Source organism: Neofelis nebulosa, chromosome 3, assembly GCF_028018385.1.
Source record: "Neofelis nebulosa isolate mNeoNeb1 chromosome 3, mNeoNeb1.pri, whole genome shotgun sequence".
Lineage (NCBI taxonomy): Eukaryota > Metazoa > Chordata > Mammalia > Carnivora > Felidae > Neofelis > Neofelis nebulosa.
The window spans coordinates 95,762,180-95,787,753 of record NC_080784.1 but is presented as its reverse complement, the minus strand read 5'-3'; the positions used below and the strand labels follow the sequence as shown (position 1 = coordinate 95,787,753).

Genomic DNA, 25,574 nt, shown 5'->3' with positions numbered 1-25,574 from the left:
GATTTATTTCAAGTGCAATTTCTCTTGATTAATAGAATTTTATTCTTTACTAACTTTACTATTCAAAACAATACTTAAGATTTTTTTTTGCTTTTTGTAAATAGCTCCTTAAGAGCATTATCAGCCTGAAAGTATTTATCTAATTTCCAATTATGCCTAAGTTACCATTAAGGTGACTTACCTTAGTAAGTTAAAACCACTGTGTGATTTCTAATAAGTATCTTAAAATAATTGTGTTGCAAGCATATATCTGAAGCCATACAATATTGGTCTTTGATGCTAATATAAAAAATACATTAAAATTCTACTGAGGACTTTTTATTCCATTTTAATCTCTTTCAGATGTTCATGTGGCTTCATTTTCTGTGTGTCTAGAAAGAAAAATTCTTAAGATTAATGCACCAGAAAATATGATTTGCTGTTGACACAACAGTTACTGATAAACCAATTACACAGTAAAGAAAGCATAAATTGTACTACATAATCACTTTATAGGCAGAAATTGAAGATGATATTTGTATTAAAAACCTCACACATAAGCTCAACTATATATTACTATCATTTAGATAAGTGAATCTAAGTGATATTTTTGTTGATTAATCAATATAATTTAAATAAAAGTAAATTTACTGTTATTCTCAGTTTTTCATATTAAGAAAAGTACAGGTCTACTTAAAATAGAACTGTAATAGTCCTTTTAATCTTAATGAAAATTTCATGTCATTTTCCAAAAGCTTTGATAAATTTATTCACTATTGGCTAAATTTTTCTGGTTAATAGGAATGCGAGTTAACTACAACTGCTCATTTCAACCCAGATTTCACAGTAGAAATAAGGAAAGACATTTGCCTCCTAGGTACTTACCAATTTCATTAGAAGTGATGGATTTTTTTGTAGTATAGAGATTCTTAGGCAATGAAAAATACTGATTGCTTCTTGTTTCTAATATAGCAATAGTTCATGTCTTGGAACTAGTTCCATTGTCAAAGTGAATAATATTTTAATATGTTTAGGTATGGCCTTATTCTTCCTGAAAGAAAAATGGAATGGCTCTTGACATTAAGGGAGTTTGTTATCAGTCACTTGAGTGGTATTGATGCCAAACATTTCTGATGATGCGTTTGAGTTTCATGTAAGATTCTGGAAAAGAAAATTAGAGGCTAATATGTGTGCACTCTATCTCTTTCTTTAGGTGGTTTGTGTAAGCAAGGAAGCCTTTATTCTAGCAAGCAGGAAGCCTTTATTCTATTCTATTCTAGCAAGCCTTTATTCCAACAAGCAGGAAGGCTTGTTGGAAAATGAGCCTTATCAGAAACTACATTTGAAATTATATTGTTTTTGCAGAGCTGCTTTGTAAATATTTGTGTTAGAGCTCTAGAAATTCTTCTGATGTAACAAACAAGCTCTTGGTTCCTTAAGCCTTCATAAACTGTAACTCCTAGGTAGCATCAGAATCACCAAATAGATTTTTGCCAAGTAAGTATAGTTGTACCCTTTAAGAAATTAAAACACATTGAAATCATGTTGCCATATTTATGGAGGTTATACTGTCTGCCCATACAATCATTTGTTAAATATTTAAAGAAACCACTGTGTGTTCTATACATTGGTAGATTTGGGGTATTATTGAAATACAAGGCCTTCTTGTCAGGTTGGTGACACTATAATAGGGAAGGTGAAATTAAACACAGAGTTAACATGTATAAAATTCCTAAACATTGTATGATCCAATCATATTTCCTATTTTTGGAAAAATAAACATCAAGGCAAGAACAATAGACTATTAAGAGACAAAAGACTATTAAGTTGCAGCGTAGCCTGATGAAAGAAAGGAAAGGCTATGGATACTTCAGCAACTTGATAGCACCAAGAGACTTGTTTCTTCCTCCATACAAAATACCTCATACAAAAATTGGGGCACTTGGATGGCTCAGTAGGTTAAGTGACCAACTCTTGGTTTTGGCTCAGGTCATGATCTCATGATTCATGAGTTTGAGCCTTGCATTGGGCTCTGCATTGGCACAGCAGAGCCTGCTTGGATTCTCTCCCTTCCTCTCTCTGCCCCTCCTTCCCCCCACCTCTCAAAATAAATAATAAATAAACATTTTTAAAAAATAAACAAATTAACTCTGTGAGAACAGCATAGTTGTGCTATTGGTTCAGATGATGGAAATTATAGTAACTAGTTAATAAATGTGCTCCTGTTTTTTGTTATTAAACAAGAGAAATGAACATAGAGAAATAAACACACGTCATTAATTACATGATAAACAAATGAGATGTGTCTGAGTGTACAGAAAACATTAAAGGAACGGTGATAAAAATGTGCAAAACATTTGAATCAATAAAATCAGTAGTTTTAAAATAGGCAATGGAAAGTGAACTGTTCTGGGATATTAATTGAATGAATATCTAAGTCATTCTCACAGTTTACAGTTTTCAAAATATTAAAAAAAATGCACATGGCAATAAAACAAAACTTGGAAGTGCATGTATGAATACTGAGTGTAACAATGCATTTAAAAATTCTTATCATAAAGGCTATTGGTTCAAAACTGTTAACAGTATAAAATTAAGAAAACAAATATAACTGGGTATATAAAACTTACATTTGAATAATTATCTGGGCATTCGAAATTAATATGAAGCAGTGTTCTTACCATTAAGAAAATGAATGGTCTAATCCAGGATTACAGGACTGGGGTGAAATTTAACCGTGTCAAAATAGTAGTAACGAATGTGGTCTAAAGAATAACTGCATATGTAGGATTTCTTCAGAGTTCTCCCAAATGAAAAGAAAGCTTGGGAATAAGTAACCTCCCATTGGTCAACCATTAGATGAGGAAGCAGCTATTTTCAGATGAAAGTATTTTCAGAGACGCTGCTGAGAGCAGTCAGCAGTCAGCATTCCCAGAAGATGGGAGAATGAGTGAGTATTGGAAGAGGGAGATTCTGCATGGTATACTACAATATCCACTACCGTCAACCACTTGTGCCACACGGATCCACTGACTTATTAGCTTAAGTTCATCCCATGTGGGATATGCTTCTCCAGGACTTGTCAAAGAAAAAAAAAATGCATGAAATGCATGCTAAAAATGGAAAGGAAGACTTTATTCAAGACTACTGCAAGAGACTTGCAATTGGTGAGATTCAGCTCAACTCCACTGAAAGAAAAGAGGAGGAATTTTAACTGTTGGAGAGAGCCAAAGGAAAAGTACCGGAACACATCAGGGGAAGGTTGGTCACTGTAATTAGACCATCTGTGTTTGCTAATTGTCTTCAGCAAATGGTGTTGGAAAAACTGGCTGTAGACATGCAAAAGAATGAAACTGGACCACTTTCTTACACCGTACACAAAAATGAATTCAAAATGGATGAAAGACCTAAATGTGAGACAGGAGGAAGCCATCAAAATCCTAGATGAGAAAACAGACAACAACCTCTTTGACCTTGGCTGCAGCAACTTTTTACTTGACATGTCTCCAGAGGAGGTAAAATGTTTCTGCATGGTGAAGGAAACAATCAACAGAACTAAAAGGCAACCTTCAGAATGGGAGACAATATTTGCAAATGACATATCCGATAAAGGGTTAGTGTCCAAAATCTAGAAAGAACTTATCAAAATCAACACCCCCCAAAAAACATCCAGTGAAGAAATGGGTGGAAGACATGACTAGACACTTTTCCAAAGAAGTCATCCAGATGGCTAACAGACACATGAAAAGATGCTAATTGTCCCTTTTCAAAGTTAGGTTCCTATCCACCCACAGAGACTGACTGATAACTGGAGCCCTATCTTTTCTTGATGATTACATTTCAAAGGGATGCCTCTCAGGTCTTTGAGAAAGACAATCCTGGATTGTAAAACTGACAGGAAGCTGGGAGATTTGCATCTCAAAGGGCAGAGAAATAATTTGCAATTTCAGATTTTCTAAAGTAAATACTCTAAGAAAAAGTAGGTCAGGGGCCTCTAGTCTGAAAGAAGCCTATCTAAAATTTAGTCAAGCTGGTGGGAGCGATGAGTCTGAACAGGACAGACTCTAGTTCTAGTTTGCTGTAGGAGGAAAACTCCAAATAGGAAATTAATGTCCCAAAACTTAAGCCCTGTTCATAATTACACTTGCTGGCCACTTAATATCAAGATTAGACAGGAGAGTTCTAAAAGATAGCCAAGTAAACCACCTGGATGCCAGACATTTTCTTCTCTCCCCGTTTTGTGTAACCCCAACCCTGTCTCCCACTGATGATAAATGCCAGTTACCTCTGCCAGGATGTGACTGTTTTCTTTGCCTAGTTGTCTCTTTACATAATAAGCTCCAAATGACTGGGTGGCAGCTGTAGCTTAAAGTGGACATTGCATCCCTTTTGGGAAGAGTGTCCTCCTGCCTGGGAACCTGAATCTCTACATGTATTGTGCCTAAATTTCTGGGGCAAGAAAACATACATTTCTTAAGTTGATTGCTGAAAGTAATGGTAAAACAAATTAATTCTACACTCAGTGCTTGGTTTCTAGGCCAGTGTATTCTATTTATGGCGGGAAATAGCACTATTCGATGATTGTTAGTTTAAAGTATATAGCACATTTTGGGAGATGATACAATATTCTTGCAGAGTTGGGCTCTGTAAAATGACATCCTGTTAGACCTTTAAAAAGGCCTTTCCATCACTCTATTAGGCTGGTAACAGAATGAACACTAAATGATAAGCTCAGTAAGTGGATCCCATGGGTATATTGTCACCACCATGTTTGCTATAGGGTGAGTACTTTGGATCAAGGCAGTTTTTTGGGGGATTCCATACTGGTGGATCATATTCTCTATACATCTTCAGATAGTGGTTTTGGCCAAAGCCTTAAGGACAGGAAAGGAACACCCATTTCGAAGATATATGCAGATCTTAAACAGTGTTAATCTTTGTCCCTTCCAGCATGGGAAGGCTTCAGTGTACTCAGTTTGTCAGCAAGGTAGCAGTTTGTCACATTGGGGGATAAATCTGTACTGGAGTTCAACAATGGTCTCTGTTGCTGACAGGCTGGAATTTCAGTGATAGAAGAAAGCTAGATTGGCTTTCTGAACAAGCCTCATGGTATTGTGCCCATCTCTCACCTTCATCCATGCCATTATTGCTGCTTTTTCTTGTACCCATTGTGCCAGCAGTAGAGTGGCTAACGACAGAGTCTGGGTGATATTATTTGTCCAAGTCTCTCTAGAACAATATATTGCAGTAGTTGCTCTTTTGCTTGCACTGACATACTGAGTCAATCCAACCATGAACTGAAATTGACCTTCTTTTTTCTTAGTCAGCTTGTCCCAGAGAAACCCTCATGTGACCATGGGTCTGACCTAAGTGAAATGTTGAATAATATGGAGATATGTCTTACCTGTTCATGCAGCTTTCTTGACCCTCTGAACCTGCTCCTGTGGAATTCCAAATATATATATTCATTTTGCTATATAATGCTGATAGATCTACTTGACATGGGTTTGGTGGGTCTGAAAGAGTTCAGCTTACAATGCTCTTGGTTCTGGCTATCTAGTCACTTGATATTTAATGGCCACATGCTGAATTTACACCTGGGCTCAGAAATAGTGCTGGAGCTACCTTTTTTTTAAATGTTTGTTTATTTTTGAGAGAGAGAGACATAGCATGAGTGAGGGAGGGGCAGAGAGAGAGGGAGAGGGAAACACAGAATCTGAAGCAGGCTCCAGCCTCTGAGCTGTTAAGCTGTCAGCACTGAGCCCGACGTGGGACTCGAACTCACCAATGGTGAGATCATGACCTGAGCCAAAGTCAGATGCTTAATGGACTGAGCCACCCAGGCGCCCCTGGAGCTACCTTTTTTGAATGACATCTCCTATAGATGGCTTGATCTTGTTTCATAACCTAGGGGGTCTATGTTGTGTTTCATCTATTTAGGATTACATAAACTCAACTTTATACCAATATTCACAAATATTGGTGTCATGTTCTCCCTTCAGAACCTTAAGAAACCGAGGAGTTGTAATGTGTGGCAGGGGATGAAGGGTTCTATATGTAATCATTTAATTAATCAGAATCCATCTGATTTTTATAAAGGCTAGACTAGTGAAATACATAGAAATATGAGAGGATTGTCACTGCTGCACATTTCAAATTTGTAAGGTGAATCATTGCCATTACCCTCACGCTGTGACACTGTTTATGACCAACTAGCTTGGTCAGGGAAATTTTTGCATACTTAGGTGATTTTTAAGGAGATGTTTGTGTTTCAAACACAGCAATTAAGTTAGGAACTATATGAGAAACTGAGGATAAGTAAGCAAATACCTGATAAATAAGATACCATGTTTTTATATTTGAAGTTATAAAATATATGATTTGTTTTAGAGAAGAAAAAAATATATTTCAAATGGAAGCTCCATCATTTGACTCATTGTGAATGCCTTAGTAATTTCTTATAAATATTCAAACTTATAGAAAAAAATATTAAATTCCTAATGAGGAAAATTGGAAGTACCATGTTAAAAACATGTTAAAAATGTAAGCATTAACATTTTAAAGCATAGAAATACAATTATTTAATCAAGTCACAAAGGCAATAATAATTGACTAGAACGGAAAACTTTCTTTGAAAACACATTATATTTGCTCTATATGGCCTTTATTTCTGGTTTCACATCTTTTACCTTTATCTTTTTAACCTTCTTTGCTGTTTGTCTTTGTCCAGCCAATTCTAAATGGCAAAACACTTGCTTATTCCTCTGAAGCTCAAGTTATACCTGGTTTATCTTAAATGAAAATGATAGATAATTCTTCAGTTTACGAGGATCTGGAACTCCTTGCTGTTGAAAACATGATATCTCATACTGAAAACTATGTCATGAATATAAATCAGAAAAAAAATACACACTTGAAGATTTAATGTGAATAAATTTTGGAGATCTAATATAATCTTGAAGATCCAACACAAATTAATTTTCCAGATAGTAAGTTTTCACTAAATTTGTTGCATTGTGTTGTGTCTGTTTCCTACATTTTGGAATTTTTTTTTAGGTTTTATTTCAATATTTAAAATAGAGAGCTTAGTAAAATGTTATGTCTTGTGAAGAAGGGCACTAGTGAAGTGAGTGAAGAAGGGCAAATTGATTTTTGAAATTTGTATTTGATAAATTATAATGTCACCCACCCTACTTCCTCTAGATTATAATGTCCAAATATTCTTTACCTACTTAATATTAAATAAGCTATCTTAATAGAATTACTTTAATGGTGATATTTCCTTTATATATATTGTTATTTTTACTTTACTGACTTTGCAAAGTCGTAATATATATCCCAAAATGACGTTCAATGCTTTATTTTACATGAGTGAAAATAATTCTGACAGTTTATTTTCCTATGCTTTATTAAGTGGATAGATTGAAATCATAAATGATATAATTTTAGTATTCATTTTTTTTAAACCTACATTTAAAGACATTTATCTCTAGTCATTTTCTTCTAAATAATAAGGAGGTTTGATAATTATGAGGTTGCTTACACATCATCTTGTCCAGCGTACAAACATCAAAGCTATCATTCCTTTATCCACTTAGGAGAAGACAATGTTATTATAAGTAATTCTGATTCTAAATATTGAAATAAGTGACAAAAGGAATTAAATTTTGTTATTTCTAAATATTAAGAAATCCGAATATACACTGCTTAAAAATATAGAACAGAATATGATGAATACAAATAATTTGGAACAGGCTATTGTAAACCCAATGCATACAACATTAAAAAAAATAACTAAAAAAAGATGGTTTAAGTTGTTCCCATTCATGAGTTTATTTAGAAATTCTATTTCTGAAATTGAATAATGTTCTATATGTCCTTATTTTTATTTTTAAAGTTTTGATTACAAAGAAATGAAAAAGATTGAAGTAGAGCTTAAAGGTCTAATAAACCCATAGAAAAAATAATCTTACAGTCAAAATACCACCCCCGCCCCTCCAAAAATAGTATGTGCTCTGAGTGTCATACATTGCGGATGTAAAGGTTTAACTGATTTAATTTGGGGGGGGGGGATTCTTACACTGTTGATCTTCTTACTATTTTCTATTGTCACTAGCATCACTAGCATCATTATGACTATGATCATAAGTCATAGAAGTGGTTTTCAATATACAAAATAGGCAGAAGAAATTTTCTCTATTTATTAGAATTGTGTTGGTGTATTTAATGTTTTAGGAGGAAAATGTTTGATTATCCCAAAATTGAACATATATTCATTTTGGACATAACACAATGTTTAGCCTCATAGGTAGGTAGGTATGTACGTAGGTAGATAGATAGATAGATAGATAGATAGATGGATAGATAGATCGCATGAAGAAGACAGGACGAGGAGCTGAATGTAGATGTTCAGTTTCTCTACCAGATTGGATTACTTCCATATGAGGTTGGATCCCAAGGTTGAATGTCCATCTCCATATTCTAATTTGAAAATATGGTGTTCTTATAATCGTGTATATATGGATCCAGAACTTTCCTCATGCTTTCATTTGTTTGTTTACCTATGTAGCTTTATTCTAAATAATCTTCACTGTTTAAACAACCAAATAAAAAGAATATACAATGAAATTGATATTTACATCTTTTTCTTCTTTCATATTAGTCATTTTGTTTAAAATTTTTTTTCTCCACTTCTGCTAATTGTTTTCTCAGTTCATTGAAATAAGGTGGGGAATTAAATACATAAGAATGAAATCGCTGTAGCTGATGCAGTGAGATCACTGTACAAGTACAAAAGTAAAACACTTGTGATAGCTATTGTTCCCCATGAACAGGGAAGTGCAAAGTATTTAAGCTCCAGTGTTATTAGATTTTATATACAAATGCTAAATATTTTAAGTTTTTATAAATTTATTTTATGGGATACTGTTTTTTTTTCAATGATTTCCAGTTAATGCAACTGAATGCGATATAATGAAGGGAAACATCTGTATACTTCAAGCTTATTATAGACAACAGTAATGTTTGGCTTGAAAGTTATGTCTCTCTGTGCAAAGAATTTAACTGCTAGGATTTTTTTTAAGGCGACAGAGATCCAATAAAATATATCACGTGTAAGATATTTGTTGTAAAACTATGTGTAATGGCACATATTGAAAGCATTATAAATTCCAAAACTTTAGTTAGATAAGTTATGATAAATTCTTTCATTGCAGTCATCAGTATTGAAGTATATGTTTTTTTACACAAATAGGTACAAAATATTATTATGCAGAATGTTCAGTCAGAATACACATTATCAGATTTTCTTCAAAAGAAAATACACTTTCCTTTGAGTGTGACTTTATTAAATAATATGTATTGCTGTGCTCTAAAATGTTAACATACATTTTTACATGGTACTTCAAAAATTCTTATTGAATAAAAATTTCTATAGTTTTTGACCATTTATAAGAAATTACTGTGGCATTCACAAGGAGACAAAATTATGGTGCTTCTGCTGACATATAATTTTTTTTCTTCTTTAAAGCAAACCATATATTTCACTTCACTTATAGAAATATGGTGTTATTTATTAGCCTCATCTGAATACCTAAATTTGAGAATATTCTCTATAGTATCTATTGCTATAGAAACGTACAACATATTTAATAAGAATATTTTAATTTGGTATACATATTTTGAGTACTGTGGTATTAAATTCCAAGAAATAATCAATTTTTGAAGTAATTTGAAGAATTTTGAAGTAATTCTAGTAGTTTTGAGTATGCTGTAGTAGTTACAGAAAACTGTAACAAATTAACCATTAATATAGTGACTTAAAACAACACAAATTTATTATCTTATAGTTAAATAAGTTACAAATCTAACATAGGTATCACTGAGCTAAAATTAAAGTATTGGGATGCTTGGCTGGCTCAGTCGGTTAAGTGTCAGACTCTGATTTCAGCTCAGGTTGTATCATACCATAGGTCGTGAGTTCAAGCCCTGCATCGGGCTTGATGCTGACAGCACGGAACATACTTGGGATTCTCTCTCTCCCTCCCTCTCTACCCTTACCCACCACTCTCTCTTTCTCAAAATAAAAAAAATAAAATAAACTTAAAAAAAGTGTCAATAGGCAGTGATCTTTTATGGAGTCCATAGGGGAGGATCCATTTCCTTGCCTTTTCCAGTTTTTGGAAGCCCCTCATATTGTTACTTATAGGTTCTTCTATCCATTTTCCAAGCCAGCAAAACAGCATCTCTGACCTTTTTTCTATAGTCACATTTCCCTCTGACCACAGCAAGGAAATGTTCTTTACTTTTAAGAATTCACTAATTAATTGAGACCTACCTAGATAATCCATGCTTATATCGACATCTCAGAGTCCTTCTTAATCACATCTGCAGTGTCCCTTTTTCCATGTAAGATAACATATCTAGACGTTCCAGGAATTAGGACATTGAGATCCTTGGGCCTCCTTCTTCTGTAGGTCATAATTCTCATGAAAGAGATCAAAGTAGTCACTTTGCAGTTCCTTTTATTTCAGAATGTCAGAGAGATAAATGACAACAAACATAACTCATAACTGTATTGACAATAAGAATAAATATCCTAGAAGAATATTACATCCAGCATACAAAATATGCCGTCTGCAGTGCTACTGAATTATTCTATAATCTTGCATGTGCGTCTTAACTTCTCAACACTTGTATTCCCTACAGAGAATAACATAGTAAAAGTCCATGACTGGAGTGTACGATTTTTAAAGAACATAAACCTTGATGTTTGTTCTAATGTTGAAATATAGTATTAAGATTTAGTTTGCACCATACATTTATCTGTGTATCTATGAACATCAATTTTTAGAAGGTGACAGAGGAAGGAACTTTACATTTAGTTATTTTATAGTTCCTGTCCTGTTTTGATAACTGCATATGTAATTTAGAAACTGAAGAATTAATCTATACTATTTTCTCCTTAATTGTTTTTAAGGAAAGAATTGTACTATCAAAAGATCTGAAAATAGTAAAAAATAAAAGAATGCAGCGGCCTGGCCTTTATAAAATATTAGGCTTATATAGTTTAAATAAAAAGGAAGGAAAATGCTTTAATGAAAAATGGGATACTAATGTTGCGTAGTATAGTTGTATTGTACAGGATGGTGATTAAAATAGTTACAAAGTCCAATATATCAAGGTCATTCTGTGCATTCTAATTATTAAGTTCAAGCAAAGAAATATTTTTTTTTAATTCATGACATTATTAACTGTTGATTTTATAGACTTTATGAATTATGACCTTACAACTGTATTCCATAATTCTCTTACTTATAAAAAAATATTTTGTCAAGTCTTTATTTCAGATTACCAGGTAAGTGCTTTGTGTATGCTCTATCAGTAACTGAACCTAAGCTACCCAACTACTGATTTTGATGAGTACATAAATTCAGCATGTCTTCTAATGGTACTTGAAAATTCCACGTACTTCAGAGATCTCTTATATTCTAGAACATAATATTTAAGAAGTAGAAGAAGATGGAGACAAAGTAAAGCCAATGTGGTGACTAAAAAAAAACACAAATATAATTTTGATTTTAAAGGTTGGGTAATTATTGAAGGAGTTTCAATCTATAGCATTGGGAAACATCTCCACATACTTTCTGTATATTCAGTATTTCTGAATATTAATTGCAACACATGTTTTAAACTTTTTGAATTTAATGGCTAAGTGGCAATGGTAGACTTTTTTCTCCAAACTAACCTAGACCTGAAATGTTAGGTTAAACTTTGAACACAGGAATCCTCAAGATTGGACTTGACAGTTAACAAGGTATTATAATTTAGTATCAGTGTTTAGATAAAATCAAACAAGAAAAATTGTAAGCTCAGCCCCATAAGGAAAAAGAAAAACTGATTATTTTTCACAGCAAAGTTCCTGAGGTAGGTTTGGTATTGATAGAAAATATTAGCATGTATTCTTAATTGAAACTTTAACTGATATTTATTGTTTCAATTTATATTTTGCATTAACTATTACACATTCAGCATGTATTTGCATTTCCTAGGTATTTTTTAACAGTTATTTAAAATGTTATGCATAGTACTTGCAAGGCCAAGTATCCACATGTTTGTGGAAATGGCTTTATAGCTGATACACTTTGATTTGAATATCACTACTTACTAATTGTATGCTATAAGCAAATTATTTTACCTTCATGAGCCTCAGATATTCATCTTGAAAACTGAAGATAAAGTGTGAAAAGCCAGTTACATCTACAATGTATTGAAAATGTTGCTATTTTTATAATTAAAATTTAGCACAGGCTAAATAAAATCATTTTTCAAAATCCAACTAAAAATTCACATATACAAAGGGCAAATATTCAAACCATATTGAATTGTTTAACTTTTTTAAATTGAGGTATGGTTGACATATTATGGTATATTAGTTTCAGGTGTAAACATAAAGATTCAAATTTTCCATGCACACAAAATGTCCAGCATGATAAGTGTAGTTATCACCTGTCACTATACAAAGTTGTTACATTATTGTTGACTATATTTCCTATGCCGTACTTTTTATCCCCATAACTTATTTTATAACTGAAATTATGTACCTCTTAATTCCTTCACCTTTTGCCCACTCCCTAACCCCTCCCCCCTGGGAACCACCGGTACTCTGTATTTGAGTCTGTTTTTGTTTTTTGTTTGCTTTGTTTTGATTCCATATAAAAGTGATATCATGTGGTATTTGTGTTTCTGTTTGACTTATTTCATTTATCATAATATCCTTTAGGTCCATCCATGTTGTCTCAAATAACAAGATTTCATTCTTTTTTATGGCTGAAATATTCCTCTGCATGTGTGTGTCTGTGTGTGTGTGTGTGTGTGCACGTATGACATCTTCTTTTATATTTATCTATTGATTGACACTTAGGTTGCCTCCATATCTTGAATATTGTAATGTTGCAGTAGACATAGAGGGGCTTATATCTTTTTGAATTAGTGTTTTCACTCTCTTCTAAGTAAATACCTAGAAATGGAATTACTGGATGGTATGGTATTTTATCATTATTATTTTTTTAATGTTTATTTATTTTTGAGAGAGACAGAGTGCCAGCCAGGGAGGGGCAGAGAGAGAGGTAGACACAGAATCTGAAGCAGGTTCCAGGCTCTCAGCTGTCCGCACAGAGCCCGACGCAGGGCTCGAACTCATGGACCGCGAGATCATGACCTGAGCCGAAGTTGGCCGCTCAACCAACTGAGCCACCCAGGCACCCCAGTCTGCTCATTTTCTTAATTGGATTTTTTTTTTGGTGTTGTATGAGTTTTTTTAAATATATTTTGAATTAGAATAGTTTAAATTTAATTTTTAAGAAAGTATCTTCTTCAGTAGTCCTGGTAAGTCTCTCTAAATAGAACCATACTCTGAATGTAACCCAAAATTATTATGCATCTTTAAATATTTTTAACTGAGTCACCCAGGTTCCCCATATGTATCTTTAATAAAAATAAATGGGTTTTCAAATTTTCATGAGTTGAGTCAACTTACGCAATAAGTTTTGCCTCCCCCCTCCTTTTTTTTTCTTGGCAATATAGCTTGGAGAATGTTTCATACAGGACAGACATAAATCTAGAATTTCAAAACTTGTCTCTTCTCAAACTTCTAAGACATGCCCTCCAATTATGATTTTCAGGTGATGACCATGTTTCCTGTTTCTCTGATAAAATAGAAGCACTGAGAGGGGACTTTCCACAAAATGTTATCCCTCAACATATTATCAATGTCAGTATCACTATATTTTGTCATCTGTCCAATTACTAGTCTTTATTTAACATATTTATTGTGCATATTCTAAGCGCCAGGCATCATTCTAGACAAATGAGATTATACACAATGACAACAACAACAAAAAATCCTACTCAAATAGGATTTTATATCAATGAGCATTGCATGCCCCTTTCTGAGGCCAGTACCTCTGCTTGTGCTCCACGTTATATCACTTTTCCTACTGAAAAAGTCTCCCATGTTTTTATTTTTCTCATAAAAAATATATTTTAACCAAACTAACCATTCCTGTTACATACTGTCGTGCATATCTTTCACTTTCCTTCTACAACAGTAATCTTTGAAAAAGGTAGTTTGGGGGCACCTGGGAGGCTCAGTTGGTTGGGTGTCCGACTTCGGTTCAGGTCATAATCTCAGGGCTTGAGAGTTCGAGCCCCGCCTTGGGCTCTGTGCTGACAGCTCAGAACCTGGAATTTGCTTCACATTCTGTGTCTCCCTCTCTCTGTGCCCCTCACCCGCTCATTCTCTCTCTCCCTCTCTCTCTCCATCTCTTTCAAAAATATATAAATGTTAATTTTTTTTAAAGGAAAAGGTAGTTTGTATTTATTGTCTTCAATCTTTTTCCTTCCATACTGTAATTGATTCCGGTTCTATTAGGTTTTCACCCAATCGCCCACCGCAAACTGGTCTTCACAAATCAGCAGACATCTTTGCAATGGTAAATCTGATTGCCATACCTCCATCATATATGGCTTGACATGTCACAGTATTTGCTAAGTTGGTCATTCCTTCTTTTTTGGAAAACAACCTTTATTTGTCTTCTAGGATATTTCATGGTCCTGACTTTGTTTTTTCTGACTTCATTGGAAGCTTTAAAATGCCACTTCTTGCTTGTTTCTCCTTATGTATCTACCTCTTATATTTCATTACTTAGTCCTATTCTTTTCTCGATCTGTAGTCACTCTGGGCAAGCTCACCAATTCTCACTGCTTGAATGATCATCTGGATTGGATGATTCCATCCCAGAACATTGTACTGAACTCCAGATTCTGATATTCAACCACATACTTTACATGGCAACATGGGTATCCAGTACTCATCCCAACCTCAGAATACCCAAAATGGAATTTCTGCTTCTTCTAGCTCAACATATTTCTTTAATAGTCTTCCCCATTATGGCCACTTTATACATTCTTTTGTTTAGGTTAAAAATTTTGCAGTTATTCTTGATTCTTCTTATTCTTTATACCTTATTCTGTGTTTTCAGCAATTCTGTTGATTCTCTTTCAGAACACATCTATGATAATTAGACATTTTTACCATTTCAACCATTACTTTCCTATCAAAGACACTGCCTATTCCTACCTAAATTGTAGTATCCAGCTAACTGTTTTTACTGCATCTGCGCTACACATAACTTAACATATTCTTACTCCAGAACCCAGAGTAACTTCCTAAAAAAAGAAAATGTTTATTTATTTATTTTGAGAGAGGTGTAGAGAGAGACAATCCCAAGCAGGTGGCGTGCTGTCAATGCAGAGCCCCATGAGGAGCTCAATCTCACAAACTTCAAGATCATGACCTGAACTGAAATCAACCCACTGAGCCACCCAGGTGCCCTCTGAGTAACTTCTTTTTAAATGTAGCTTAGATTGCATTGCTATTATAACTAACTGAAATATCTTTTATTCTGTCCTATATAATAAATATAAAATATATATATCTATATATCTCTATATATCTCTATATCTATCTATATATCTATATATATATATATCTATATATATATATATCTATATATATATATATATCTGCATCTATCTATAAAATAAATATATTTAATTTGTTCTATATAATTGAGTAAAAGCCAAGCCTCCCAGCCACCCCTGGCAGAATACCAGATACATAAATAAGCCATTTTGGATGTGTTAGCCCTGCTAAGCCTCCCTCAGATAACTGCAGCCACAGGTTTTAGTGCATGGAACAGAAAAATCACTCAACTTAGCTAAGACACTTTACATATGTTGAGAGACAATGCAGTGGTCATTGTTTTTGGCCATTGAATTTTGGTGTGGTTTGTAATACAGCAACATAGGACCAGCATAGATTGTGGCACAGAAATTAGGTACTATTAAAGCAAAAGCCTGAAACATGTCGCACCCCCTTTGAACTGAGCAGTGAGTAGAAGGTGAAAGATACTTGAGAAGACTGTTAGTGAAAGCTTGAATGAGGAAATTGTTACTGAAACCTAGAAAAACATGCATACTGTTTTAAATAGTAGCAGAAAGTTTGGCAATAATTCCACTGTGATAACATCAAAAATAGAAAATATACCTAACTTATGAATTTGACTAAAGATTTTTTAGGCAGAACATTGAATATGCCAACTGATTTCTTTTAGCTTCACATGATAATACTACCAAGAAAGAGAAATTAACTAAAAGAAAAGTATGTTCTTAAGCAAAATATGGAGAAAATATTTCAGATTCAGAACTTGCTAGGTGCCATAATAATACTATTTTGGGGTGCCTCCATGGCTCAGTCAGTTAAGCACCTGACTCTTGGTTTCAGCTCAGGTCATGATCTCACAGTTTCGTGAGTTTAAGTTCCATGTTGGGCTCTGGGCTGGCAGTGAGGAGCTTGTGTGGGATTCTCTGTCTCCTCTCTCTCTGACCTTCCCCCATTCACACTGTTTGTGTCTCTCTCAAAATAAATAAAAAAAATTTTTTTAAATGCTATTTCTAAATTCCAGTTTATCCTATCAAAAGAATCTCAAGGTAAGGAATGTCCCCAAGGTTAAATCCAGAACACTTTCAGGGAAAGTGTTTCCGTATCACCATCATAAGGATAGATGGAGGTAAGCCACTTTTTAAAAATTTTAATTAATTAATTTATTAATTTACTTATTTTAGTTTCAAGTTTTTATTCAAATTCCCAGTAGTTAACATACAATGTAATATTAGTTTCAGGTGTAGAATTTAGTGATTCATCACTTACATACAACATCCATTGCTCATCACAACCGCTGCCTTCCTTAAAGTCCATCACCCAAATAGCCCTCTCTATGTAGCCCAACCCCCACCTACCTCCGCCTCCAGCAACCCTCAGTTTGTTTTCTGTAGTTAAGAGTCTGTTTTATGATTTGCCTTTCTGTTTTCCCCCTCTCTGTTCATTTGTTTTGTTTCTTAAATTACACATAGGAATGAAATCATACGGTGTTTGACTCTGGTTGACTTATTTTGCTTAGCACAATACTCTTTAGCTCCCGCCATGTCATTGCAAATGGCAAGATTTCATTCTTTTTTATGGATATGCCACCTCTTCTTTATCCATTCATCAGTCCATTAATGGACAGCGTTCTTTCCATAATTTGGCTATTGATATTGCTGCTATAAACATCAGGGTGTATGTATCCCTTTGAATCATTATTTTTCTGTCTTTTGGGTAAATACCTAGAAATGCAATTGCTGGGTCATAGGATAGTTATATTTTTAACTTTTTGAGGACCTTCCATACCGTTCTCCAGAGTGGCTGCACCAGTTTGCATTTCCACCAACAATGCAAAAGGGTTCACATCCTTGCCAACATCGGTAGTTTCCTGAGTTGTTAATTTTAGCCATTCTGACAGACGTGAGGTGATATTTCATTGTAGTTTTGATTTGTATTTCCCTGATGATGAGTGATATTGAGCATCTTTTCATATGTGTTTTGGCCATCTGGATGTCTTCTTCGGAAAAGTATCTATTCATGTCCTCTGCCCATTTATTTCTTCACTGGATTATTTGTTTTTGGGTATTGAATTTGATACGTTCTTTCTAGATTTTGGAAACTAACCCTTTATCAGATATTTACAAATATCTTCTCCCATTCTGAAGGTTGCCTTTTAGTTTTGTTGATGGCTTCCTTTACTGAGCAGAAGCTTTTTGTCTTGATGAAGTCCTAATAGTTTATTTTTGCTTTGTTTCCCTTGCCTCTGGAGATGTATATCCCTTGCCTCAAGAGATTGGTATAGCCAATGTCAAAAGCAGTTACTGCCTGTGTTCTCCTCTAGGATATTGATGGTTTCTTGCCTCACATTTGGGTCTTTCATCTATTTTGAATTTATTTTCGTGAATGATGTAAGAAAGTGGTCCAGTTTCATTCTTTTGCATGTTACTGTCCAGTTTTCCCAACACTTTTTTTTGAAGACACTGTCTTTTATCCATTGGATATTCTTTCCTGCTTTGTTGAAAGTTAGTTTACCATATAGTTGTGGGTCCATTTCTGGGTTTTCTGTTCTGTTCCATTGATCTATGTGTCTGTTTTTGTGCCAGTACCATACTGTCATGATGACTACAGCTATGTAATATAACTTGAAGTCTGGAATTGTGATGCCTCCCACTTTGCTTTGCTTTTTCAAGAATTGCTTTAGCTATTCGGGGTCTTTTGTGGTTCCATACAAATTTTAGGATTATTTTTTCTAGCTCTGTAAAAAATGCTGGTGGTATTTTGATAGGGATTGCATTAAATGTGTAGATTGCTTTGGGTAGCCTAGATATTTTAAGTCACTTAAAAAAAGACTCTTAGAAACTTAAGAATTAACCTTTTAGACTCTCCCTAGCAGAAACAAAGATTTTTACTATTCAAAGTACAGTTTTCCATGATATTATGTTGCCTACATAAAAAAAATGTTAGATGAAATGTTTGCCTAATAGAGTGGATTATACTCATATTCACAGAAAACACAAACAAGTTTTTAGAGTAATTATATAGGCTTATACTGTACAAAACGTAGACAGTTCAAAAACAGGAACAAAAACAAAGATGCCTTGGCCTCCTGCAGGGAGGGAACAATCTTTAAAGCAACTTATCAGAAAATGAATTTTCTTCTGAAGAAGGAAGGGTGATCAAAGAGTAAAGTCATAGCCAAGAGAGTGAGACAAGAAGTGAATACAGTAACCATGAGCAGAACAGGTCCTTAATAAAGGAATTTTTATTGTTCTCCAAGTCATAAGAAATCTTGAAATATGCTCATTTTTACAAATCTATACCGTTTTCATTTAGAGGACTTAGTTTCTAAGAGAGGAAAGCTGTCACCAAGACTTTTTAAAAATGGATGCTTAACTTGTTACCTGTACACTCTGAATTTCTCATTATAGTGATCCTATTGGCAGAGATATTTATTACTGTACTGGATACAGGAGGTTATCAAGATGAAATTGGTTTATTAATATACAGTTAGGATGAAGAGAAGCATGTCTATACATAGAGATTTTGTATTACACTTCTTACCACTTCCACATCCGGTGATAAAAATTAGTATAAGCAAAACTGCTAATGGCATAGACTTTCTAGGAATGGAAGTGTCACTTAACTAGTAATTTAAAAAAAAAAACATGGGGATTTTAGACACTTGCCAAGAGCAAAGATAATATAGAATAGGTAGAGAAAGAAGGAAGTTATAAATACCAGGTACGACAATTTGACCATTTACAGAAATGAAAACTTTGTAGTGATATTGTTCCATTTCAGGATATATATTCTTCTAATCCCTTTTCCCCTCTCACTCATTCCTTTATTAGCTATTATAAAATTCAAGAATACTGGTAATCTTATATCTGTGTATTTAAGTCACAAATAATTGAATGGAAGTGTGGCTCAGCTAAAGGAAGAATGAAACTCATATATGGGATTTATTGCCTTTTTTTGTGCAGAAGGTTAGTGTGATTTTTGGCTACAAGAGATATTGACATCATATTAGATAGTGAGCATGCTTTTGCTATTTTATTTGGAAATTAAATATAGTCAAAGGAGGTGTGTATCAGCTAAATAGACAAAGGGTAGACAGTCATGATTTTGTAGGGGATAAATGTGATGAAACTGAAAGCATGATACCTCAAAAGTCACCCCATCACTGTGTCTAGTTAGAAATGGCCAAAAGATAAATTTGCATCAGATGGGAGGCAGAAGTGAAGCAAAATCCATCACTCTCTGAAAGGGGTCTTGTTTACTTATGTGGCTATTGACATGCAAAGGTCCTGAAAGATTTCCTCTTTCCCTCAGTCTCCTCTAGTAAGAGACAGAAACAAAAATGCTGGTAGGAGTCTGGGTTGTTCTTGTTCTTCACACTCTAGGTCCAGCTCTTTTTCTTGACTGCTGGTTCTAATGAGCAATAATGACCCTGTTCCCACTATCAGATATAGAGTCAATAGACATCTGTTAACCTCTCCATCACTTATTTCTTGTAGTCCTACATTTGTGATTGTACATGCCTGGCTTCCTACAACATTCTCAAACTACAACTTGTTTATGTATTTATGATATTGAGTTATCCAAGAACAAGGCAAATGTTTATGTTATTCTACATTTTCATGATGGTACTTTTTAAAAACTGTATCTCCTGAAAAATTATTTTTAACTTTATGTTCCAGCCTCTTGCCTCATTTAATACCTTTTTTTTTTTTTTTTAATTTTTTTTTTCAATGTTTTTTAATTTATTTTTGGGACAGAGAGAGAGAGACAGAGCATGAACGGGGGAGGGGCAGAGAGAGAGGGAGACACAGAATGCGAAGCAGGCTCCAGGCTCCGAGCCATCAGCCCAGAGCCTGACGCGGGGCTCGAACTCACAGACCGCGAGATCGTGACCTGGCTGAAGTCGGACGCTTAACCGACTGCGCCACCCAGGCGCCCCAATACCTTTTTTAATGCAAATGATCTTACATTATATTTTCACTACTTATTTTTATATATGGGTGCTAGAGATTTGTATATTAAGTTTCAATCGGTTTCTTACCATTTAGTAAATTTTCCATTGATTTGCTTGTGGTTAATAAGTTGGCATTATTTTCAGAAAAGCGTCTGTTTTTTTTAAATTTCTGTAATATCCAGGGGTGCCTGGTAGCTCAGTTAGTTGGGCGGCAGACTTCGGCTCAGGTCATGATCTCAGTTTGTGAGTTCAAGTCCTGTTTCTGGCTCTGTGCTGACAGCTCAGAGCCTGGAGCCTGCTTCGGATTCTTTGTCTCCCTCGCTCTCTGCCCCACCCCCGCTCATGCTCTGTCTTTGTCTCTCTCAAAAGTAAGTAAACATGAAAAAAATTAATTTAAAACTTCTGAAATATCCTTTAAAATGTTAATTAGATTGATATAAATCTAGCTAAATTGATATAAATTGATATAAATCAGCTAAATTTTATCAATATTACTTATATCTAGTATTTAGTACTCTATGTGTCCTCAGCTATAAAACAGTGATAATAGTAACCCTTTCATACCATTTTTTGAAGTTACTACTTATACAATTTTTTGAGGTTAGTCCTTATAAAATGCTTATTAACGAGTACCTAGAACATGTCTATGCCAATAGATACCACTTGATACATGTTAAAACTATCATTATACCTCTTATGATCTATATCAGTGTTCTCCATTAATAAATAAAGTTTTTTCATTGTTAGAGTGCAGGGAAATTGTTAAAAGTCAACAAAAATTTGTCTTGGATTCCTTAATACCCAAGAAAATACCCAAGAAAAAAAAAAGAAAACAGGTCATACTATTTCAAAATAAGACATTCATGGGGCACCTGGGTGGCTCAGTAGATTAAGCATCCGACTCTTGATTTTGGTTCAGGTCATGATCTCGTGGTTTGTGAGTTCAAGCCCCACATCAGGCTCCACGCTGACAGTACGGATCCTGCTTGGGATTCTTTCTCTCTGCCCTTCCTGTGCTCTTGTTCGCTCACTCTCTCTCAAAATAAATAAACTTTAAAAAAATAAAACAAGATATTCACAAACATTCACAACATGTCAGAAATCTTATTTTTTTTACTGGTTTTTAAATCTTTAACTGGACCTGAGATAAATGTATCAGAAAACCTCAACTTAGATGATTCTTTAAAAATCTCCCTATTGTGATGCATGTCTTGACAATGTTAAGTGAGAAAATTGATAAATTAGAATTCCAAGGATTCTATAGAGGAATTATTGTTTAGTTGATTAAGGTGTAGTCCATGAATTACAACTTGGATAGTTTTTAAAAGAAGACTCAGAAATTTATAGAGATATTGTAATAAATATCAATAATTGTGTTGAGTATATATGATAAATATATCCAGCATTTACTGTAAGCTATATCTGATGAGTGTGTGTATATATATATATGTAAATACACACACAGACATAGATCTGCAGATATATGTATATATGTATACATATACACACACTCACATTTTTTTTTATTTGCAAGGTTGTTCCTAGACCTTCTTCCAACCCATATTTCAGGGATCAGAAAGACACATCTAATTTTAATACCTAACTCTTGTATATTTTCAAGCTTATGAATCAAAGTCCTATAATGAAACAACTAAAAGTCCTGGTAAGTTTATGATGTCAGTTCTTTTCCTCATTTTATTATTAATTTTGTGAATCTAAAGATTATTTTAATGTCATTAACCTGTTTTCTATTCTAAATCCTCTTAGTGTTCCTCAGGAAGTATACATTAGATTTGTGAAAAGGAATTCATGTAGAAATTAAAAACAAAAATTCTAGGGCCTTTGAACAACTTAATAAGGTTGAAATGGTGAATTTTCAAAACAACAGTTTTTAACCCACATTTTATCTTAGTGATAAAGAAACTTTGGGGCACCTGGGTGGGCCAGTCGGGTTGAGCACACAACTTGGGCTCAGTTTGTGATTTCACAGTTTGTGAGCTCAAGCCCCACATTGGGTCTGTGCTGACAGATCAGATCCTGGAGCCTGCTTCAGATTCTGTCTCCCTCTATCTCTGCTCTTCCCCACTTGCACGCGTGAGGGTGCGCATGCGCTCTCTCGCTCTTTCTCAAAAATAAACATTAAAAAAATTTAAAAGAAACCTTAATTTCAGTAAAATTGTTTCATTCATATCAACACAACGCCATGCAAAAAAATAACTACACCATTATCTTGAAAAGAAGCAATGATATCTTAGCAATTATTTCAATAATGACTCTTAACTGTGATCTGTGATAAATGTTGAATGAACATGAGTCTGTCTAGGAAGCTTATAGATGTTAAGATTCACTTTAATTGACTAATAATGTTTTTTGTTTTTCTCATGAGAATTATGTTTGTAGTATGGTCGCAACTGGCTTAGGTGTAGTATAAGACATTATAGAGTATAGACTTAATACTTTGGAGGAGAAGAAATATTTAATAATCTTTCTTAAAAGAAGCTACATTAATTCTCTCATTTTTTTAATCTACCTCAACTCTCTCAGCAATCAAATAATGATGCTAATATAATATTTATGGATCACTAACTGTGCTAGTGCTCTTTATTTATTATGTAATTTAATATTTATAACTTGATGATATAGGTTATTTTTATGATTACTACCTATTTTAATAATTAGACACCTAGAAACAGAGTGGTAAATAATTTTCTCTAGATCATATAATAGCTAAGACAGGAATTTAATCCAAGTAAGGCTGAATATATAACCTGGGCGTTTCTTCACAAAGTTGTATCACCTATACCGCCAGATCATTGTCCTGGACTGTATCTTATTCTGAAGTGAACATATTCTTCTAGGAAGATTGTAATTCAAATTGCTATACATTTACCACAATTAATACTTATAGTTTTATGTTGGTAGACACCTCTCATGCATCTCATATAATGCAGTTGTAAACTTCTTGGAATTCTAAATTTCTCTTCTTTAACACAAAAGGGCTAGGGAAGTGCTTTCTTTTTGTTTGGTTCTCAAAAACATTTTGTTGGTAGCATTTAAGAGGCTTATAATAGAATACTCAAAAATTAAATTACTCTACAAGCTACATTTGACATAGAGAAGATCTCAAGTTGGTCTCCACTGACAACCTTTTGAGACAGACAACTTAAAAGACCTTAAAAAATCCTGAGTAGGACACAGTATCAAGTTATAAAAATGTATCTTTGTGTCATCCTACAATCCATGTATGATTTACTTCGGATAAAATTTTATCCAGTGATGTCACAGTTCAGATTATTATTTGTTAGAGTTATAACATTTTATAAGATAAGTTAAATTCATAGTGGACTGTGATTGTAGATGGTACTAAAGACTTTATCAGGTTTCAGGATGTACTAAAGTCATAAATCTGTAATTAGATGTTTCTAACCCTTGCTGTTTTTAGCTGTTGACACAACAGTATTATCTTTATGTTCAGGGTATAAATTTTACTATTATTACTTTTTACAAGTTTTCACCTATGGGAAGTGTCCAGAAATGCCATTTCATAAGGAATTCCTTTAAAATAAACATTTACTCTATTGAGTTAGTTTGTCAAGTCTTAGAGATTCATTAAATAATGTTTACTTGGCTACTTTCTATATGCTCAAGAAACTACTGAGTAAATAATATGCTACCCATGGTTGAAAATTGGAGATATATAAAGAAGAGATAGTGTTTAATTATAAAGGCAAGGGGATAAAGTTGAGAGGAAAAAATTCCCACCATATCCTTGGATTAAAAAAAGAAAACAAAATGAACTTATGTATACTTTGCCATTCACCTTACTTTCATAAACATTTGCCAAATAAATGTGTGTCATCGACTTAACGTTGCTGATGAGAAACAATATAAGCTATAAACATAATTTCCTTATTGATGTCTAAGAAAAATTCTTTCTTTGAGCTTTTCTAATGAAGACATGTTATGATTCTGACTTTCAATTTTGTTTTTGGTCAGTTGTGATGGTTTGTTTATTCAGTCCCATGGAATTTTGGTTATTTTTACCCTCCTGAGAGTGATACAGAGATGAAATGGAAGTTAATAATCATTGAGTCCTTTTGTGGAGTATATAGTCCATGACCAAACAAGTGGTTAGGTCAGGTCATGGCAGTAAGTCTTCCTGTCTGCCTTAGGGACACTACAACTTTTATTTCAGGCAGTTTCTTATTCATTTATTCATTACTTCATTCAAAATTTATTCAATGCCTACTGGAGACAGCACAGAGTAACATAAAGTGCTTATACTTTAAAATTCAGACAAAACAACTAAAATTTTGCCTCTGCTACTAACTAGCTATCTGACTTCATAAAAGCCACATAAACACTTACCTTAGTTTGTCATCCTGTAGAAATAAAGGGTAACATGACCTAAACCAATCTCATGCATTTTTTTTCCTAAGGTTAAATGAGAAAGCATACATGAATAAAGAAAATATTGGGGCGCCTGGGTGGCGCAGTCGGTTAAGCGTCCGACTTCAGCCAGGTCACGATCTCGCGGTCCGTGAGTTCGAGCCCCGCGTCAGGCTCTGGGCTGATGGCTCGGAGCCTGGAGCCTATTTCTGATTCTGTCTCCCTCTCTCTCTGCCCCTCCCCCGTTCATGCTCTGTCTCTCTCTGTCCCAAAAATAAATAAAAAACGTTGAAAAAAAAAAAAAAAAAAAAAGAAAATATTTGGACTGATGCACACTGATGCACGCTTCTTTGATGATGTGCATCCTAGAAGTGATATGGTCGTTTCTAAAATGTTGAAGCAGTAAATTGTTGCTTTATGTTTTCTTTTGGCCACCTCTACTTATTGACTATATTTAGTGGGTGAGCCATGATTTTCTTTAGGAAATTATGTCTTCCTCACTCTCAGGCTGGCTATGAACTTCAGACTAGGTCCCTCCTAACTCTACTGTAGAACATGTGTCTCTAAGGCTGGCCAATCAGCACTCCAAATTCCATTGTTGTGGTATGGAATACCTCTGGGTATAAATGGAGTAGCAGTGAAGTGGAGAGGTTTGGAGAAATAAAAAAAAAAAAAAAATCAGGTCCTCATGTCATTCCCACCCTTTTATGAAACTGTCCCAGTAGAAGATATATTATATTTTTCTCT

General features: G+C 34.1%; 2 long non-coding RNA genes across 3 annotated transcripts in view; one reads left to right on the top strand and one right to left on the bottom strand.

The window, feature by feature from the left end:
• The window catches only part of LOC131507074 (uncharacterized), a 131,131-nt gene that overhangs the window by 68,664 nt on the left and 36,893 nt on the right, over positions 1–25,574 (top strand). The gene's annotated exons all lie outside the window — the stretch shown is intronic.
• LOC131507076 (uncharacterized) lies at positions 313–2,768 on the bottom strand. Its single transcript, XR_009259309.1, has 3 exons — positions 2,661–2,768; positions 865–1,030; positions 313–371 (listed from the first exon to the last, which is right to left on the bottom strand). It is a non-coding gene; the product is annotated as an uncharacterized LOC131507076 (long non-coding RNA).